General features: G+C 43.5%; 1 long non-coding RNA gene across 1 annotated transcript; it reads left to right on the plus strand.

The window, feature by feature from the left end:
* Positions 1 to 3,724: 3,724 nt before the first annotated feature.
* On the plus strand, positions 3,725 to 17,405 carry LOC309371895. Its single transcript, XR_014169323.1, has 4 exons — positions 3,725 to 4,260; positions 10,789 to 10,877; positions 11,568 to 11,608; positions 17,153 to 17,405. It is a non-coding gene; the product is annotated as an uncharacterized lncRNA (long non-coding RNA).
* The last annotated feature ends 1,411 nt before the right edge of the window (positions 17,406 to 18,816 follow it).

Raw genomic sequence — 18,816 nt, forward strand, 5'->3', positions numbered from 1 at the left:
AGCAACAGCCAGCCTTTCAGCTGATTCTATTTGCCTTAAATGGTCATTAATTTATTGCTAATCGTAATTTCATGATACATAAATCATGAGGCGCAATCCACAATGTCAGCATTCTGAGATAATGTATTGAAGATTAGATTACAATCACTTCCAATGGAGGAAGTATACTTTGTCATTAGGTAAGTTGCTCTCCAGCTATTTCTCAACACTCTGGATTCAGGATCCAGTTCACTGACTGAATACTGATCAATGGCACAGTGATAGATATTTCCGCTTACTGTTCTCTCATCTCTAAATCAAATTATTTAACAGTAGTACAGAATGATTCCAAGCAGTTAATATATCATGCTGTACAATATCTCTAGCATTAGTCAATGAAAAAAAAATGTCTTCAGCTAGAAAAACTAGCCTGAAATGGATCAGTATAAAACAGGTCTGGGGAAGCTGTGATCCTCCAAATGTTTGTGGACTATATATCCCTTCATCCCTGACCACTGGGCATGCATATTTGGGCTGATGGAAGTTCTAGTTCAACAACACCTAGAGGGCTTGCAGGCCCCCCATCCTTGATCTAAAAATATAACTTTAGCCATCTTATTTGTCTGTTTGCCATGAATTGCAACTATCTGCATGGTGGACAACTATTTGCTAACAAACAAATGTATAAAATACACACATACAAACAAAAACAACCAGAGCTCCTGGCTGCTTCATCTTACAATATACCAATATAATAAACTATTATTCACAGTCACATGTGCCTTAGTATCTTCACCAAGTTGACCGTACTTCCATTTTGAGTTTGCCTAGGGGATGTATCTGTTGGATCTGGCAATCAGACAGGAGCTAATAAGGACTATAAGAATCCAGGCAAACTCCCAGCCTTTAAAATATGCTTTTACAGTGGTACCTCGGGTTACATACACTTCAGGTTACATATGCTTCAGGTTACAGATTCCGCTAACCCAGAAATAGTGCTTCAGGTTAAGAACTTTGCTTCAGGATGAGAACAGAAAATGTGCTCCGGCGGCGCAGTGGCAGCAGGAGGCCCCCATTAGCTAAAGTGGTGCTTCAGGTTAAGAACGGACCTCCGGAACGAATTAAGTACTTAACCCAAGGTACCACTGTATATCCCTTCTAAGTGTGGGGAACCTGAGAATATAGAGTCTCTAATAATAATATAAACAGATCTCTTTTGGAACAGACCAAAAACCTATACAGTGGTACCTCAGGTTAAGAACTTAATTCGTTCCGGAGGTCCATTCTTAACATGAAACTGTTCTTAACGTGAGACACCACTTTAGCTAATGGGGCCTCCCGCTGTTGCTGCCGCACAATTTCTGTTCTCATCCTGAAGCAAAGTTCTTAACCCAAGGTATTATTTCTGGGTTAGCGGAGTCTGTAACCTGAAGCGTCTGTAACCTGAGGTACCACTGTAGTGTCAAATCCAGCATTTGTTTCACACAAATGTCTTAGATATGTAGAACCTGCTCTTCACGCTTCACCCTAAAAACCATATACCATCAGTATAAGCTCACAAGCAACCATATTCTGTTCATATTTTCAGTGCAGTGAGTCAAAGGTTGTCTTCCAAAACATATAAACTTCCTTAAAATGAAATCAGTTTTAATATGACAAGCTATTGATCTAGGGATGATCCATACATTCATGAGATACATATTTGCAATGACAGAAGGGCAGATAGGTTCTTTATTAATGAATATATGAACAGTGACAGAGATCACCCTGGCAAATTAATGGAGATGCTGAATGGGAAAGAACAGCTGATCATGATCTGGTTAACTGTCAAGATGGAAAAGTTAACTTTATCAATTCACTCACATACTGTTATGGATCCATGAACTGACGAAGCGTATTAGCTGGTCAAGAGTTATTGTGCACTGGGATACAGATTATAGTCCCTCAGTCACATCACCAAAATGAATGAATTCTTACCATAGGCGATGAATAACGTTGAGCATGATTTCTGGGAAGGTCTTTATCCACAGAGCTGGAAATATAATTGGCAGGCCTGTAGACATCACATATTTTTCTGTGCAATGACAATTTGAACCCTACACCTTACAGCTCCCTCCCTAGGTTTGCCATACGTCTGGAAAATTCCAGAACTGTACGGAAATTGGATGCCTAAAATGATGACCGGGGGAAAATTTTGAATTTTAAGAAATGTCTAGAATTTCTCGCATATATGGCAACCCGGGTGGTTCCCCCCCTCCAGTTTTCTGGGGTTTTTTGTTTGTGGTCCACTGAGGCTTCTGTCCTGCTTTGGCCACTGTCAGCTTCCCTTTCGGCCCCATCCTCCACCTCCCAGCACGTCCACTTGGCCCACCGCTCTGGCCCTGCCCACCATACTGCTGCCACCACCATTTGAGGGAAGAGAAAGTGATGGATGCATGCAGGCATGGGTGAGGCAAAGTGCTTTGTGGGGAGGGCCTATGATGGGCATGGAATGCCTCCCTTTCTTGGGCACCTCTCTCTCTCTCTCTCTCTCTCTCTCTCTCTCTCTCTCTCTCTCTCTTCTCTCTCTCTCTCTCTCTCTCTCTGGGCGCCCGGGGTAGATGGTGAAGGGGTTGTCTCCCCTCCTTGCAGGCCTCTTCAGTTCTTCACCCCTGGAGGAGGAGTGGAGGAGGACTTTGGATTTGTTATCCCGCTTTATTACTACCTGAAGGAGTCTCAAAGCGGCTAACATTCTCCTTTCCCTTCCTCCCCCACAACAAACACTCTGTGAGGTGAGTGGGGCTGAGAGACTTCAAAGAAGTGTGATTAGCCCAGGGTCACCCAGCAGCTGCATGTGGAGGAGCGGGGAAGCGAACCCGGTTCACCAGATTACGAGTCTACCGCTCTTAACCACTAAACCACACGGGGTCTCCTCCTACCTTTGCACCTCAATCTGGCCCCTGGCATCACTGCTCCAGAGAGGCCTTCATGCACTGCCTCAGGCTGGGTGTGGGGCTCTCTGAGGCAGGAGCTGTTTTCTGCTGCTACCAGGAGGCTGGTCTCAAAAATTTTGGTGGCTTTCTATGAAAAAGCTCCACAACTTTGGGGGTGTCAGGAATTTGTCAGGAATATGGCAAGTCTATCCCTCCCTCAATTCAACTGTCAAAAATTCTGTGTGCAAAAGATTTGTTAATAGTTTACAAAGCTTTTAAGGCAATTTTGAAAAATGTTCGATATTTTTAATGTTTTTATATGTGCTGGAAACTGCCCATTGCAGCCGGGGCAACCCAGCCAGATGGGCAGGGTATATATAAAAAAGTATTATTATTAGTAGTAGAAGCAGTATTAGTGGTAGTAGTCAAAGGATTAATATGGGGAGAGGTGGTCCTTGAGGTATTGCGGTTCTCAGCCGTTTAAGGCTTTATAGGTCAAAACCAGCAGTTTGAATTGGGCCTGGGAACTAACTTGGGAACAATTGCAGAGCTATGCAGATTCAACCACAATATATTTCTGAACATTTAAAATATTTGTTGGTGTTGCATGTATTTCATTTGGGAAATTGAAAAGGTAAATGCATGGGTGGAAATGACCCGATACTATCCCACAGAACATGCAGTGTTTTTGAGCTAGAGCACCAGCTGTCAGATGGCAGTAACTTTTGATCTCTCCATTTCCTGGGTCCTTTTCAGAACAATGACCTGGAGGTCAAAGTCGCAGCCTATCTTAACTCCCCTGAGCCATCCTCCCTCTGGCACTGTATCTTTCCTGTTACTTTGAACAGTTGCTTGGCCACCATGGGGGAGGATGCCAAAATCTCGCAGTACACCCTGTGGTGGTCAAAACAACTGCTCAGGCATTAGAAAAACAACAATCCACCTTTGAATATCACAGAAAAAGCCTTTATGTGCTTTGGAACGAAGTGAAACTTTGGTGATAGTTTTCAGCGGGGAGAAACACAGCCCTGTGGAATCGATGCAGCACGGAGGGTCATTTTAATATGAAGATGGAACAAGCCCTGATGAAGATTGGGGGTGGGGGGTGTTTCTCCAGAGTGGATTGTGCCAGCATTAAAACAAAGAGGAAAAATAAATTGAGAACACATTAGAATTCCAGATAAAGGCTGATTACAGATGAATATGTAAAAGTGAATATTAAGAAGATTAAGCAGAACTGAGGACCAGTGTGATATTCCGAAGGGGAATCCCTATCACGAACACCATCCCAATCAGTCATACCCAAAGGCAATCCCTATTTCGAAGTGTCAACCCGACTGGAGCAGGAACTCAGAGTCTTTGGCCACGGGTAACAATAAATATTAAAACCTTTATTATTAATGTTTGATAGAAGCATGAAAAATTTATCCTTGTGTACAAATTATGCTTCTTTTTACAGTGACAATGCAAAGAGGTTTTGCAATGCAATGGTCCAAGTGCTCTCAATTTTTTTTTATCACCATCATCATTATTTTAAAAAGAGGGACAAAGAGATAATTATGTTTTCACAAATTTCCTTCTGCCACAGTTACCCACAGACTATGAGAAGGAATAGCAAGAAAGCTGCTGGCAGCTAAATGGATTATTTTACATCAAGGTCACTAGAACAGCCTGTTACACTTTCTTTAATTTTTAATTTTTCACTCCCCCCTTATTTTGTCTCTCTTTTGTTTTTGGGCATTTACCACAGTTTTCCTTTCTTTTTCTTTTCAATCAGACCTTTTCAATCAGTTGGACTGCTTACAAAAATATTGTTAGAAATTATCTAAATAAGAGTTGTTCTGAAATGTTTTAAAATGTTGCACAAGCTTCCAGGATGTATACAGTGTATTTTGGAGGTGCTAGAGCAGAAGAACACTTCAACAAATGGCATTTAAAAAATTGTATTGTATTTCCTATGTTTCTTCCAAGGCACATGGTTCCCACTCATTTTGTCATCACAACAACCTTGTAAGGTAGATTAGGGTGGGAGATGGCAACAGACCCAAGGTCACCCATTGAGCTTCATGGCTGGCTTGGGATTTGAAGTTGGGACTCTGCAGTCGCCATCCCCAACTCTAACTGCCCAACCGCAGTGGCTCTTTTATCCAGGTGGAAAGATCTTAGGTGGTAAGATTTAGGGTTGCCATAACTTGTTTTCATTCATTTTGTTTCTTGGGCTAAATCAGGCACCCCCCAACTTGGTCCTCCAGATGTTTTGGGACTACAACTCCCATCATCCCTAGCTAACAGGACCAGTGGTCAAGGATGATGGTAATTGTAGTCCCAAAACATCTGGAGGGCCGAGTTGGGGAATGCCTGGGCTAAATGCTTCTGTGCAAAATCATTTCTCCTTCATGGCAGCATTAATAACCTTCCTGGCTCTGCCGGCTGCCACCTCACTGCTAATTTTTTCTCAGCCAAGAGGGGCAAGGGTCCTGGATCCCCACTTTTCAAAACAGACCCTCTCCCAATAGCAATAAAATGCTCAGGTTGGGCGCTGGTAACTAGCACAGTAGAGTAAATTCCATGAATGCAAAGTATAGCCATAATAAGGTGAATCTATCTTGTCGTGATAACATTTTAGGGCAGCTTTGATATGACTTGCGTAGTTCTGAATACTAGGAAATGCTACCCATCAACCAACGCCATACATTGCCTGGCACAGAACTGCTGAAATCCCACAAGCACCTTTTTTTTGCTCCCTGGCGGTAAAAATGCCACGTAATAAAATAAATAGCTAACTTCTCTCCCCCCACCCTGCAATGCTTTTATGAGCTGCCTGGGGTGGTTGCCTCACTCTAAACTCATGCAGAGGGTTCTCCTCGCACTCAAGCAAACATTCTTTCATTCCTCTTAAAGGTAAAGGACCCCTGACTGTTAGGTCCAATCATGGACGACTCTGCGGTTGCGCCGCTCATCTCGCTTTACTGGCTGAGGGAGCCGGCGTTGTCCACAGACAGCTTCTGGGTCATGTGGCCAGCATGACAAAGCTGCTTCTGGCAAACCAGAGCAGTGCACGGAAACACTGTTTACCTTTCCGCCGGAGCGGTACCTATTTCTCTCCTTGCAAACTTTGACGTGCTTTTGAACTGCTAGGTTGGCAGGAGCAGGGACTGAGCAACGGGAGCTCACCCCCTCGCGGGGATTCAAACTGCCAACCTTTTGATTGGCAAGCCCTAGGCTCTTGTTGTTGTTGTTTAGTCGTTTAGTAGTGTCCGACTCTTCATGACCCCATGGACCAGAGCATGCCAGGCACTCCTGTCTTCCACTGCCTCCCACAGTTTGGTCAAACTCATGTTGGTAGCTTTGAGAACACTGTCCAACCATCTCGCCCTCTGTGGTCCCCTTCTCCTTGTGCCCTCCATCTTTCCCAACATCAGAGTCTTTTCCAGGGAGTCTTCTCTTCTCATGAGGTGGCCAAAGTATTGGAGCCTCAGCTTCAGGATCCGTCCTTCCAATGAGCACTCAGGGCTGATTTCCTTCAGAATGGAGAGGTTTGATCTTCTTGCAGTCCATGGGATTCTCAAGAGTCTCCTCCAGCACCATAATTCAAAAGCATCAATTCTTCAGCGATCAGCCTTCTTTATGGTCCAGCTCTCACTTCCATACATGAAGTGTTTGGAATGTACATGAAGTGTACATGAAGTGTAATGATGCAGGATTGGGGAAAACAATATATCTGGATCCCACTAACTTTGGTAGTCTTGGGGATGGCTGTTATTTTCATATCACCCCTAGGCATCAAAAGCACCCAAGACTCAATCTGCTGATATATGTGGGATAGATGAAATGTTAGGCATGTAAATTGGGTGTTTCATGGAAGGGGTGTGGGTTGGACCAGGCAGGGTAGAAGTTACCCTGGATCCTAACTCAGTTCAGCTTGGTCACATGATCTGACCATCAGGCATAACTTACTCTGGCAAAAATAGTGGTGTACCATATTTTTCGCACCATAGGACGCACCGGACAATAGGACGCACCTTGTTTTAGAGGGGGGAGAACAAGGGGAAAAAATTCTTCTGCTCTCTGCCCAGTGCCACTTCAGCGAAGCGGCAGGAGGCTCTGCGCAGAGAGTGGGAGAATTTTCCCCCTTTTGTTTTCCCGTTCTAAAACAAGGTGCCGTTTAAGGTGCGTTCAGGCGGCTACCTTGGAAGCCTGGAGAGCGAGAGGGATCGGTGCGCACCGACCCCTCTCACTCTCCAGGCTTCAGGTTCCTTTCGACCTGCTCTTTGGGGCTGGCGGGGGAAGAGAGGGTCGCGGGAGGCTGCTTTAGCCCCGTGCGTGCTCTCCCGGCTGGAGAGGTGACGCGCGCCTATGGAGGCTCCTGCCATAGGCGCGCGTCACCTCTCCAGCCGGGAGAGGGTCGCGGGGGGCTGCTTTAGCCCCAAGCGTGCTCTCCCGGCTGGAGAGATGACGCGCGCCAATGGAGGCTCCTGCCATAGGCGCGCGTCACCTCTCCAGCCGGGAGAGCGCGCGCGGGGCTAAAGCAGCCCCCCGCGACCCTCTCCCGGCTGGAGAGGTGACGCGCGCCTATGGCAGGAGCCTCCATAGCCGAGCGTCACCTCTCCAGCCGGGAGAGTATGCGCGGGGCTAAAGCAGCCCCCCGCAACCGTCTCCCGGCTGGAGACGCGGGGCTGGGGCGGGGAAAGCCCGAGCTTCCCCCTCCCCCAGAACGGGACCCAGAGCCATGCTGAAGCTGCGCGCAGCTTTGGCATCGCTCTGGGAGCTTTCGGGGCTGGGGAAGCCCTCCGCCAGCCTCCAAACCATGTCGGGAGACAGTGGGAGGGCGTGCTGCGCCTCTCCCGCTGTCTCCCGAGTTTGCGGGGCTGGCGACGGGGAGGAGCAGGCTTCTCCCCCCCGCCAGCCTTCTAGCCAAGTCAGGGGACAGCGGGAAGGGCGCTCTGCGCCTCTCCCGCTGTCCCCCGAGTTTGCGGGGCTGGCGACGGGGAAGAGCAGGCTTCTCCCCCCGCCAGCCTTCTAACCAAGTCGGGGGGCAGCGGGATGGCGGCGTTCCGCCTCCCCGCTGTCCCCCGAGCTTGTGGGGCTGGTGGTGGGGCTCTCCTGAAGCCTGGAGAGCGAGAGGGTCGGTGTGCACCGACCCCTCTCGCCCTCCAGCTTCAGCGAAAGCCTGCATTCGCACCATAGGACGCACACACATTTCCCCTTCATTTTTGGAGGGGAAAAAGTGCGCCCTATGGTGCGAAAAATACGTAATTCAACTCTGATTAAAAGGCTTATTTTCCCTCTGCCAGCCTTAGGATGGTTCAGCTGGCAGTACTGAACAGTTTCAATGGGAGTAATTTGTGCTGGTTTAAGTTAAATAAGTTCTGGCAGTTTCCTAGGCTTAAGATTTCTTTGCCAACCGTTATCAGTTAAAACCACAGTCCCCTTCTGGATGAGATGTTTCAGTTAATTTTGCTGTTGTTTCCCCAAGATATTCTGGCTACCCAACAATTTCTTTAATGTAAAATAGTAGTAATAATAATAATACTAAACGAGTCCCAATGTCAAACTAAAGTTCAGTTCAGTTTATTAGTGAACCAAAATGGGTTGTTTAAACTGCTATTAAGCAAACTGTAATAGTTTCCATTTCTTACAAAAATGAATAAAAATAATTAAAACAACAATACTTCCCTGTGCTAGAAGAACAAGCAATATAACATATTATCATGGAGTCCAGTGCAATATACTGTAGAAGTCTCTTTAAAGTATTTGCAGATGTAAATGAATGTTTTTGAATGAAACAAGCAACCCAAAGGTAATTAAATGTAGTTTATGTAAGGTGCAAGTAGCAGCTATTGTTGTGTCTGCAAAGCATTAGCTCATGCTATTGTGATTGCAATGTCTTTTTTTCTTTTTCCCATTCTGGCTGCTTTGGGGGAAAACCACAGGGCATTGGTCTGAAAGAAACAAGGACGAAATAATAGTGGAAGACGCTTAATCTGTGCATTTCTGAATAGTACAAACTGTTAACAAGCATCATGGAAAAACTGTGACTGTGCTGTGGTTATAAGGAAGATAAGATAATGCCTGGCTCAAAGTGGGTTGTGAAGTAGGGTGGTGGGAAAGACACCAACCAAGAATGTAAAAAGATGACATTAAAAACTAAAAGAAACGAAAGAAGAGCACGTGTGGATTATATTCCAAGATGCAGCCTTTGGCAACCTATGCAATTTCCCCAAATACACACATTTTTGCAAACCAGTTTCCCCAATATAATGCATTTTGAGTATGTTATTTTCACTGATATATAAATCTGTATGCTCAATTTTCACTAGTATACACAATTTTACACATCACTGGGCTGGAGGACTGCATTATAAAATCCATATATTTTGAAGGCGCCTGTGTTTTGGTTCAGGTCTTCTTTCAGAAAATGCAAAGCAGGAAGGTTTGCCTTTAAATGTGAACTGACTCCCTGCTTGTAGGCCAGGGAAGAGGCTGGTGGGTGCAATCCTGATCTCTCCTATACTTATTGAGTCTGCATACTTTCATGCCATTAGGATCGCACACCCCACCCTATTCAAAGAAAATCTTTGGACTGTGTGAGTTTGGACTGGGTTTGTTTCTATTTTTTTTTACCGGGGGTCCTAATTTTACTTTCCATCCCAGCTTCCTAACTTCACCATGTATGTAAGCTTCTACAGATGTACTGAAATGCTAGATGCCGACAGGATGGGAAGTTTCCTTAAGGCACTTCCTTATGCGTTAAATCTCCAAAGAGTTTTCTCTCTGTGTGCTTTATTGGGAGCCATTAAGTATCAAAACAAACTTATGCAGGAGGCGGCTTTGATGTAGGCTTCCTGTAATTTATTTCTGCTGCCTATAGCATGAGCTGAATTCCTACCTGATTGTTATTAGCTCCCCAAATATTTATATCACTTGAGATAATCAATGCTTATCACGGTCAATACAGATGTTACAAGTTCCTCCAGAAAGGCGCTGTCAGCATAATAACATTTTAATTATTGCAGCATATGTTTTCAAATGGATTGCTTGTAAACAGAGACACTGTAGATGTAATTAATAGGCAACGTGAAAGGATATTGTACATGTAAATTATAGCTTTCCCCCAGCAAAGAGTCAAAACGCTAATGCAAACTCTTTTGGAGGCATCAGTGCTGCCTTAATTAATTTAAATCATGTGGCTAGTGCTGCCTTTTCTTGCCAGTCCCTCGCGCGTGCATATCTCTGCAGGATGCTTTCCACGCGACTGCTGTGTAAAACAAATCTGGTTGTGCGATTCGGGAAATATATAAACAGCTAACTTGTGCGATTCCATCTTTTCATCTACACATGATTAAGAACACTATTGATTTTTTTTCCCCTGAAGAAAGGGAGGCAGTAGGAAAGGGGAAAAGTCTAGGCAACGGCAGGCCTGCATCATGTAGGGCTACCAAGATGATCAAGGGTCTGGAAACCAAGCCTTATGAGCAATGGTTGAGGGAGCCTGGAAAAGAGAAGATATGATGGCCATCTTCAAGTATCTAAAGGGCTGTCAGGTGGAAGACGGAGCAAGCTTGTTTTCTCTTGCTTTGGAAGGTAGGATTCTGACTAAACATCAGAAAGAACTTGCTGACACCAAAAGCTATTAGACCAGTGTTTCTCAACCTGTGGGTCCCCAGATGTTGTTGGATTACAACTCCCATCATTCCTAGCCAACATGATCAGTGGTCAGGGATGATGGGAGTTGTAGTCCAACAACATCTGGGGACCCACAGGTTGAGAACTGCTGTATTAGACAGTGGAGCGGTCTCCCTTGGGAGGTTTTGGACTTTCCTTCCTTGGAGGTTTTTAAGCAGAGGTTGGATGGCCATCTGTCATGGATGCTTTAGCTGAGATTCCTGCATTGCAGGGGGTCGGACTAGATGACCCTCAGGGTCCCTTCCAAATCTACAACTCTATGATTCTATGGAGGGTACATTCAGATGTGAGAAATACTGTGTAAGTGCTTCTGTCCCACTTGTTAATGTTTGTTTCACACTGAAGTAGCTGTTGCATTATGGAACTGTGGTGGCTTTTTGACAGATATACTGACATGTCGGGGACGCGGGTGGTGCTGTGGGTTAAATCACAGAGCCTAGGACTTGCCGATCAGAAGCTCAGCGGTTCGAATCCCCGTGACGGGGTGAGCTCCCGTTGCTCGGTCCCTGCTCCTGCCAACCTAGCAGTTTGAAAGCCAGTCCAAGTGCAAGTAGATAAATAGGTACCACTCCAGCGGGAAGGTAAACGGCGTTTCCGTGCACTGCTCTGGTTTACCAGAAGGGGCTTAGTCATGCTGGCCACATGACCCGGAAGCTGTACGCCGGTTCCCTCGGCCAGTAAAGCGAGACGAGCGCCGCAACCCCAGAGTCGGCCATGACTGGACCTAATTGTCAGGGGTCCCTTTCATTCGCGCCAATGGGCATGGTGTGATACAACAAACATCACTGGACAGTGGTGCTCTTTCTGCACAGCTGTGCATCTGTTTCCCGAGGAACAGGAAAGAACTGGATTGCAGGAGGTTGGACTAGATGGCCCTTGGGGTACCTCCCAACTCTACAATTTGATGATTCTGTGTGCAAAATCATAATATCTTTTTTATTTTTGAAGAGTTGGTTTCTAGTCCTCATTGTTTTCAATGTCCTCCAACAGGAGAGCTTAGAATGAGGCCCTGCCGATTATCATCCACTCAGGTGAGGCCATGCCCCTGCCATCTTTGGACACTAACATCTTGTGATATTGAATGCTGCTGCATTTTAACATGGAATTTTTTTTTTTAATTAACACAGGCAAGGAAAAAGGGAAAACACATATACTACTACAAGACCACCAATTAAGAAGAAGAAAAGGAAACTTATTGATTAGTCCTTAGGATATCAAGGGTTAGCTTAGAGTAAAACACTCAGAGAACTCCACTAATTAGTAAATATGTCTATTCAGAAGGAGCCCTTGCTGGGTTCAATGGGACTTACTTCCAGGTAAATGTACGTTATATGTGAGGATAGTTGTACTTTTATTGTCAAATCACCATTAGGAAAAATAATATGCATTTGTATTTGACTGGAATGTGATCAGAAATAGGGACAGGGGAGAAATTTGATTAAGTTTACATTTAAAGGTGAGTTTACCTAATTCCAACTTTCCAAAACAATATTCAAAGCAAGCATCAGAAACCATTTGAAATTTGCACTTCTCTGAATTTTGCAATGCAGTTGTCCTGCTGAAATAATGTGTATTAAGTAAACCCACGTAAAATGCATACGTTGATGTAAAGTGTGTATAAAAATGAATTATATTAGTGAAAGTGGCTTTGCAGAGATGTGTATATTAAGATAAACCTGAAATTTACAGGTTTGGCAATCCCAGAAGCTTGACGGACTTCGAGTTAGGAGGTAAATGGAAACCACGGTGTTGTTATTAAAAATTTAATTCCTTGCTTTATTGCACTTTCTTAAACATAATCACGGACTCTGGAATTTTACCAATTCAGTGCTGTTTAGAAGGATGCTTGGGAGACTTTTTTTTTTTTAAAAAAATGATATTTATTGAGGTTTCAAAAAAGAGTTACAAAATAAGAAAAAGATAGAAAAAAGAAACAAAATACAAAATACAGAAAAAACAAAAGCAATCAAAAATAAATCCATCTTTCCATGCTTTTCTTTCATTTACTTATTTCCCTGACCTCCTCACACCTCCCTTTTTTGTATTCCTGTTCAGTTTGTTAATTCAGCAAATCCTTTCCCTCTTTGTTTTTATCTTAATCCTTCATCTTAATATATTATATATTTACTTTCTCGCCTGTTTACAATCCATTTTTACATGCTCCTTTATAGCATTACTGCTAAAAACCACTTAATTTCATTCCGACATAATTCTAACATTCATTAATTTTACAATATTTTTGTAAATAGTCTTTAAATTTCTTCCAATCTTCTTCCACCGACTCTTCTCCCTGGTCTCAGATTCTGCCAGTCATTTCCGCCAATTCCATATAGTCCATTCACCTTCATCTGCCATTCTTCCAGGGTGGGTAGATCTTGTGTCTTCCAATACTTTGCAATAAGTATTCTTGCTGCAGTTGTAGCGTACATAAAGAAAGTTCTATCCTTCTTTGGCACCAATTGGCCGACCATACCCAGGAGAAAGGCCTCTGGTTTCTTCAGGAAGGTATATTTAAATACCTTTTTCATTTCATTATAGATCATCTCCCAGAAAGCCTTAATCCTTGGGCACGCCCACCAAAGGTGAAAGAATGTACCTTCATTTTCTTTACATTTCCAACATTTATTATCGGGCAAATGATAGATTTTTGCAAGCTTGACTGGTGTCATGTACCACCTGTAAATCATTTTCATAATATTCTCTCGTAAGGCATTACATGCTGTAAATTTCATACCTGTGGTCCACAACTGTTCCCAGTCAGCAAACATAATGTTATGTCCAACATCTTGTGCCCATTTTATCATAGCAGATTTCACCGTTTCATCCTGAGTATTCCATTTCAACAGCAAGTTATACATTCTTGATAATATCTTAGTTTTGGGATCTAGCAATTCTGTTTCCAATTTTGATTTTTCCACCTGGAAGCCAATTTTCTTGTCCAGATTGTAAGCCTCCCTTATTTGATAATAATGAAGCCAATCATGCACTTTATCTTTTAGTTTCTCAAAACTCTGCAATTTCAATTTATCTCCTTCTTGTTCCAAAATCTTGCAATATTTCGGCCATTTGGCCTCCATATTGAGCTTTTTCTGAGCCTTCGCTTCCATCGGTGATAACCACCTTGGGGTTTTATTTTCAAGCAAATCTTTATATCTTATCCAAACGTTGAACAATGCTTTCCTGACAATATGGTTTTTAAATGCTTTATGTGCTTTGACCTTATCGTCCCACAAATATGCATGCCACCCAAAAACTTGGGAGACTTTCACTTGTGTACTATATGTGACTTTGCTGTTGCATGCAGATGTTGAGAAATACCTATTATGTATATCTATCATGTTCCAGAACTTCTGCACTGTTGGACATTTTTGTCAAAGGTGAGAGTTGGAACCAATCCGGCCACCTCCTTTCTAACAATAGTGACTGTAGTCCAAGGGTCACGTATCAATTTCTGAGAACTTTGCATTCTTCCATTATGTTTGTGTCAGTTGATAAGGTTGCAAATATGATCCAGATGCAGCACCAACCACATTCATCCGGGCTCAGTATCTTGAGATGAGGATGTCCTTGAGACTTATGACATTTCAACAGTATTGTTTTATTTACAAATATATCAGTAGAGCATGGGAGAGCAGGCCCTGAGCAGATAAGCAAGCAGCATGCCTTCAGAGCTCCTCTGATAGCTGCAAAATCTCAAGCTGGTTACGTCCAACTATCATTTGTTCCTAACCCTACCCAGCAGTAACCACCTGTCATGAAAAGCTATTATAGAGATCTCTTTAGTTGTTTGGGGGGGGGGGGACATAAAAATTGTTGTCTTCTCACCAGACCCAATGTCATAACATGACATTTAGGACTCCTAAACTCTGAGAAACGTGTATAGTTTTCTACTGACTCATGAACCACTGGTTTTTTCAGCTGGGTGGGCCAAATAGTCCTTCTGAAGACCATTTCAGAAGCAGCTCACTTGCAGTTATTCTCTTTCCAGATCAGACCATCAGAAGGTAAACTAAGGCTGCCATCATTGGAATAAATTCTGTATTGTTGTTGTTTAGTCGTTTAGTCGTGTCCGACTCTTCGTGACCCCATGGACCAGAGCACGCCAGGCACTTCTGTCTTCCACTGCCTCCCGCAGTTTGGTCAGACTCATGTTTGTAGCTTCGAGAACACCGTCCAACCATCTCGTCCTCTGTCCTCCCCTTCTCCTTGTGCCCTCCATCTTTCCCAACATCAGGGTCTTTTCCAGGGAGTCTTCTCTTCTCATGAGGTGGCCAAAGTATTAGAGCCTCAGCTTCAGGATCTGTCCTTCCAGTGAGCACTCATCGCTGATTTCCTTCAGAATGGAGAGGCTTGACCTTCTTGCAGTCCATGGGACTCTCAAGAGTCTCCTCCAGCACCATAATTCAAAAGCATCAATTCTTTGTCGATCAGCCTTCTTTATGGTCCAGCTCTCACTTCCATACATCACTACTGGGAAAACCATGGCTCTAACCATACGGACCTTTGTTGGCAAGGTGATGTCTCTGCATCACCTTGAGACATCACCTTGCCAAATTCTGTATAGATGTGTAATATTGCACTGTTAGCATTTATGATAACAAGACAAAAAAAAATTGGGGGAAGGGGAGGATGAAAGTAAAGAAGAAAAGGGAAAATGAACAATGTTGCTAGAAACACAGAAGTTGCTTGGGAAGGAGACACAAGTCTTCACTGCCAAAAATTTGTGCCATGTCTTCTTTTTATTACCTTTGCAAGTAACTGAGTACATATGGCATGTTTGTAAGTAAAGCAGTCAGTGATGTTAGTTACACCTCTGCATTTATTACCTTACTCCAGAGTATTATTAACTTTTACATTCCCCATAAAATTTAATTTATCACTTAAATAATTTGCTTTGTGTCAAGGTTCAGTGTGCTCCAGTGCTTTCCTGCTCATTAAATGAGATATTTTTACTTAATGAGCCAAGGATGTCCTTTGCATTTAACATTAGAATTGATTTCAAACACTCCATTTTCCCAACATTTGTACGTGTAATTTCTCTGTGCGGGCTTTGTCCCATAATCTTAAAGATGGGGGGGGGGGGGAACACTACAAAGAATAATGGCCCATGAATTCCATAGCCTTTTTTTTAATGTATGCAGCATGCATAGTTGGTTATTCTGAAACATATCAACTTCAACTTTTGAGCTCATTCGTGCAGGCCAATGTGTGTTTTGGTTATTCGTAGGACTATGACTTTGGAAAGTAGTCTGCTGGCCCACTACAATACCCCTGACAGACCCTCCATTACAGAGGTGGTTGTTATCTCCACTAAAGATGATGTCTTTAGAGCACCTTAGCTAGGTAGTAGCACTCCACCTCATGAGAAGAGACGACTCCCTGGAAAAGACCCTGATGTTGGGAAAGATTGAGGGAACAAGGAGAAGGGGACGAGTTTGGTTGGACAGTGTTCTTGAAGCTACCAGCATGAGTTTGACCAAACTGCAGAAGGAAGTGGAAGACAGGAGTGCCTGGTGTGCTCTGGTCCATGGGGTCACGAAGAGCCGGACACGACTAAACGACTAAACAACAACAAGCACTCCGATTATGCAACAGTGTGCCCAGGGCAGCATGCCTGATGCCATCTATGTGGTCTCTTTGACTCGCAAAGTCCCATATTTACAGAGGCCATCCTGGTTTCTAATTTGATCCCGATATGTTCTGCTTTTCCTTAGGCCACCCCTATTTTCATCGGGAAAATGTCGGAGGGTATGAAAGGGTTCTAGGGTCCTAGTTAACTATCCAGTTGGAGAAACAAATAAACCAATAGATGCAAGATGACATATCAACTCAAGATATAATAATAATAATAATAATAATAATAATAATAATAATAATAATAATAATTTATTCATACCCCTGCCCATCTGGCTGGGTTTCCCCAGCCACTCGGGGTGGCTTCCAACAGAATATTAAAATACAATAGTCTATTAAACATTAAAAGCTTCCCTAAGCCTTCAGATGTCTTCTAAAAGTCTTGTAGTCTGGTAGAGATCCAGAGAAAGACTGTGACGAGAAGCAGCAAGTTGTAAAGATGCAGCAAACAAAGACCTATGAGTCTAAACATCAATGAGATAGAGAGCAGTTGGCATAGCCATGAAGCTACATGGATAGAATCTGGAGGTCCCTAGTTTGTCTCTCTGTCTTAACCCATGCAAACCCTTCTCAGCAGGCTGAGTTGCACCCAAACTTCCAACGCCTTCAGCATCAAGTGAATACTTTTCTGTCCACCCAGGCCTTTAAAGCAACTATCCAGTATGGGCCCCTCACTTTTGAAAACTGTGTTCAACTGTGTGATGAGTTTTAGCAAATGTCTTTTCTAATATTAATCAAAATCAACATTAATACATATTCAACAATTCCAGCTAGAAAAAATACCGTATGCTGAATATCAGTTAAGAAGAGTTAATATTTGCCTTTCCAAACCACACTTCTTTCTATAGAAGACTGCAAATAATTTATTTGTATATACTATGAAATTTCTTTATATCCGTGTTGATAGACTGTCAATCATCTTTTTCTCGTTTTGCACGTAGTTTTGCCACATGGAAGAGTTCAAGTATGCAAGGCTTTCAGGAAGTGAAAAACCACTAAAAGTTGATGTCCATCTCCTGTACAGCCAGAACAGAAGACTTAAAAAGCCCTTTATGATGCAATTGATCATTCCCAGCATGAGATGTCCACCAGTAGCATTCCAGCTGTTACTCCTCATTTTTTGTAGAGCTTCCAGTAAACCATAATGACTGGACTGGAATGAAATCTGTGGATAACAAAATGTCCTTGCATTGATGCAGCCGTGTAAACTAGCTGATTCAAAAGTAAGAGCTGATTTTAGAGATTTAACAGCTCCTGACACGTGTGGGCACATTATTTTATATTTGCAATGAAAAGTTCGTGATTTTGAACCACCCAATTCTGCTTTAAAATATAAAAAGAACAAAAGGGTTTTTCCAAACATCCTCAACACATTTATTAAATTTCCTTCATTCCCAAGAGGTATATCATAAATCAGTTTACACATGTGCCTAATTGCTGTGATCCAGCAAGGGAGATTGATGTGGATAAGGAGGTTCACATGACTGCAGCCCTTGTGGATGCAGGTCTCCATGGGTGTTTACAAATGGAATCTGAGACAAAATGCTATGGAGTATGGAGTGCTTCTTTTTAGGATTCTAGCCATTCAGCCATACCCTTTTCCAGGACTTTCCATTCCATTCCCCTTTCCCCATCCAGTTTTCCATTCTTCTCCTTCAGCATACCGTGCCCACTGAGCATACTCAGTCTTCATTGTGCTGTTTGTTTCTCCAGCTCCCAAGTTTTCTTTTCTTAAGTTGCATCCCTTTTCAAACCTTGTGTGGTGTAGTGGTTTAAGAGCGGTAGTTTCGTAATCTGGGGAACCGGGTGCACGTCTCTGCTCCTCCACATGCAGCTGCTGGGTGACCTTGAGCCAGTCACACTTCTTTGAAGTCTCTCAGCTCCACTCACCTCACAGAGTGTTTGTTGTGGGGGAGGAAGGGAAAGGAGAATGTTAGCCGCTTTGAGACTCCTTCGGGTAGTGATAAAGTGGGATATCAAATCCAAATCTAAACTCTTCTTCTTCCCCGCAAACCAGCTGGTGTTTTTCCGTTGCATGTGGATGGTGTTATTTTGCCTCCACAGTCAGAGAGTGTTGTTTCCCATTCTTGTAGTGGGTGTACATTTGCCCCCACCCCCTTTTTCCAAAGATGACTCGGAAGATTGTCTCTTGACAGGAGGTGGTTGAGGGGTCGACCACATGGCCAGTTGGGAAGGGGGATAGAGATTGGCTTTATGTCCCTGCAGTGTCTCTATTGTAGGAAATGCATACTTTTTTGTGCATTCTGCAGTTTCCCCTGAGTTATTGTCCCTCCTTCCAGATATGCAGTATGGGCTTTTGCTAGTCACCTGTTAGAAGGGTCTGAGTAGAGGCAGCTAGACTGGGAGCAGCCACCAGGACCATACAACACTGGTCTTGAAAGACCTACATTGGCTCACAGTACGTTTTCAAGCACAATTCAAAGTGTTGGTGCTGACCTTTAAAGGCCTAAATGGCCTAGGCCCTGTATACCTGAAGGAGTGTCTCCACTCCCATCATTCAACCCATCATTTTGCCTCATAGCAAAATCATCCAAGACTTCGTCAAAATTTGTCTAAGTCACTTTCAAGTTGGGCAGGCTGGGTC

This window comes from Podarcis melisellensis (genome assembly GCF_964234715.1).
Source record: "Podarcis melisellensis genome assembly, chromosome: 6".
Taxonomy (NCBI): Eukaryota; Metazoa; Chordata; class Lepidosauria; order Squamata; family Lacertidae; genus Podarcis; species Podarcis melisellensis.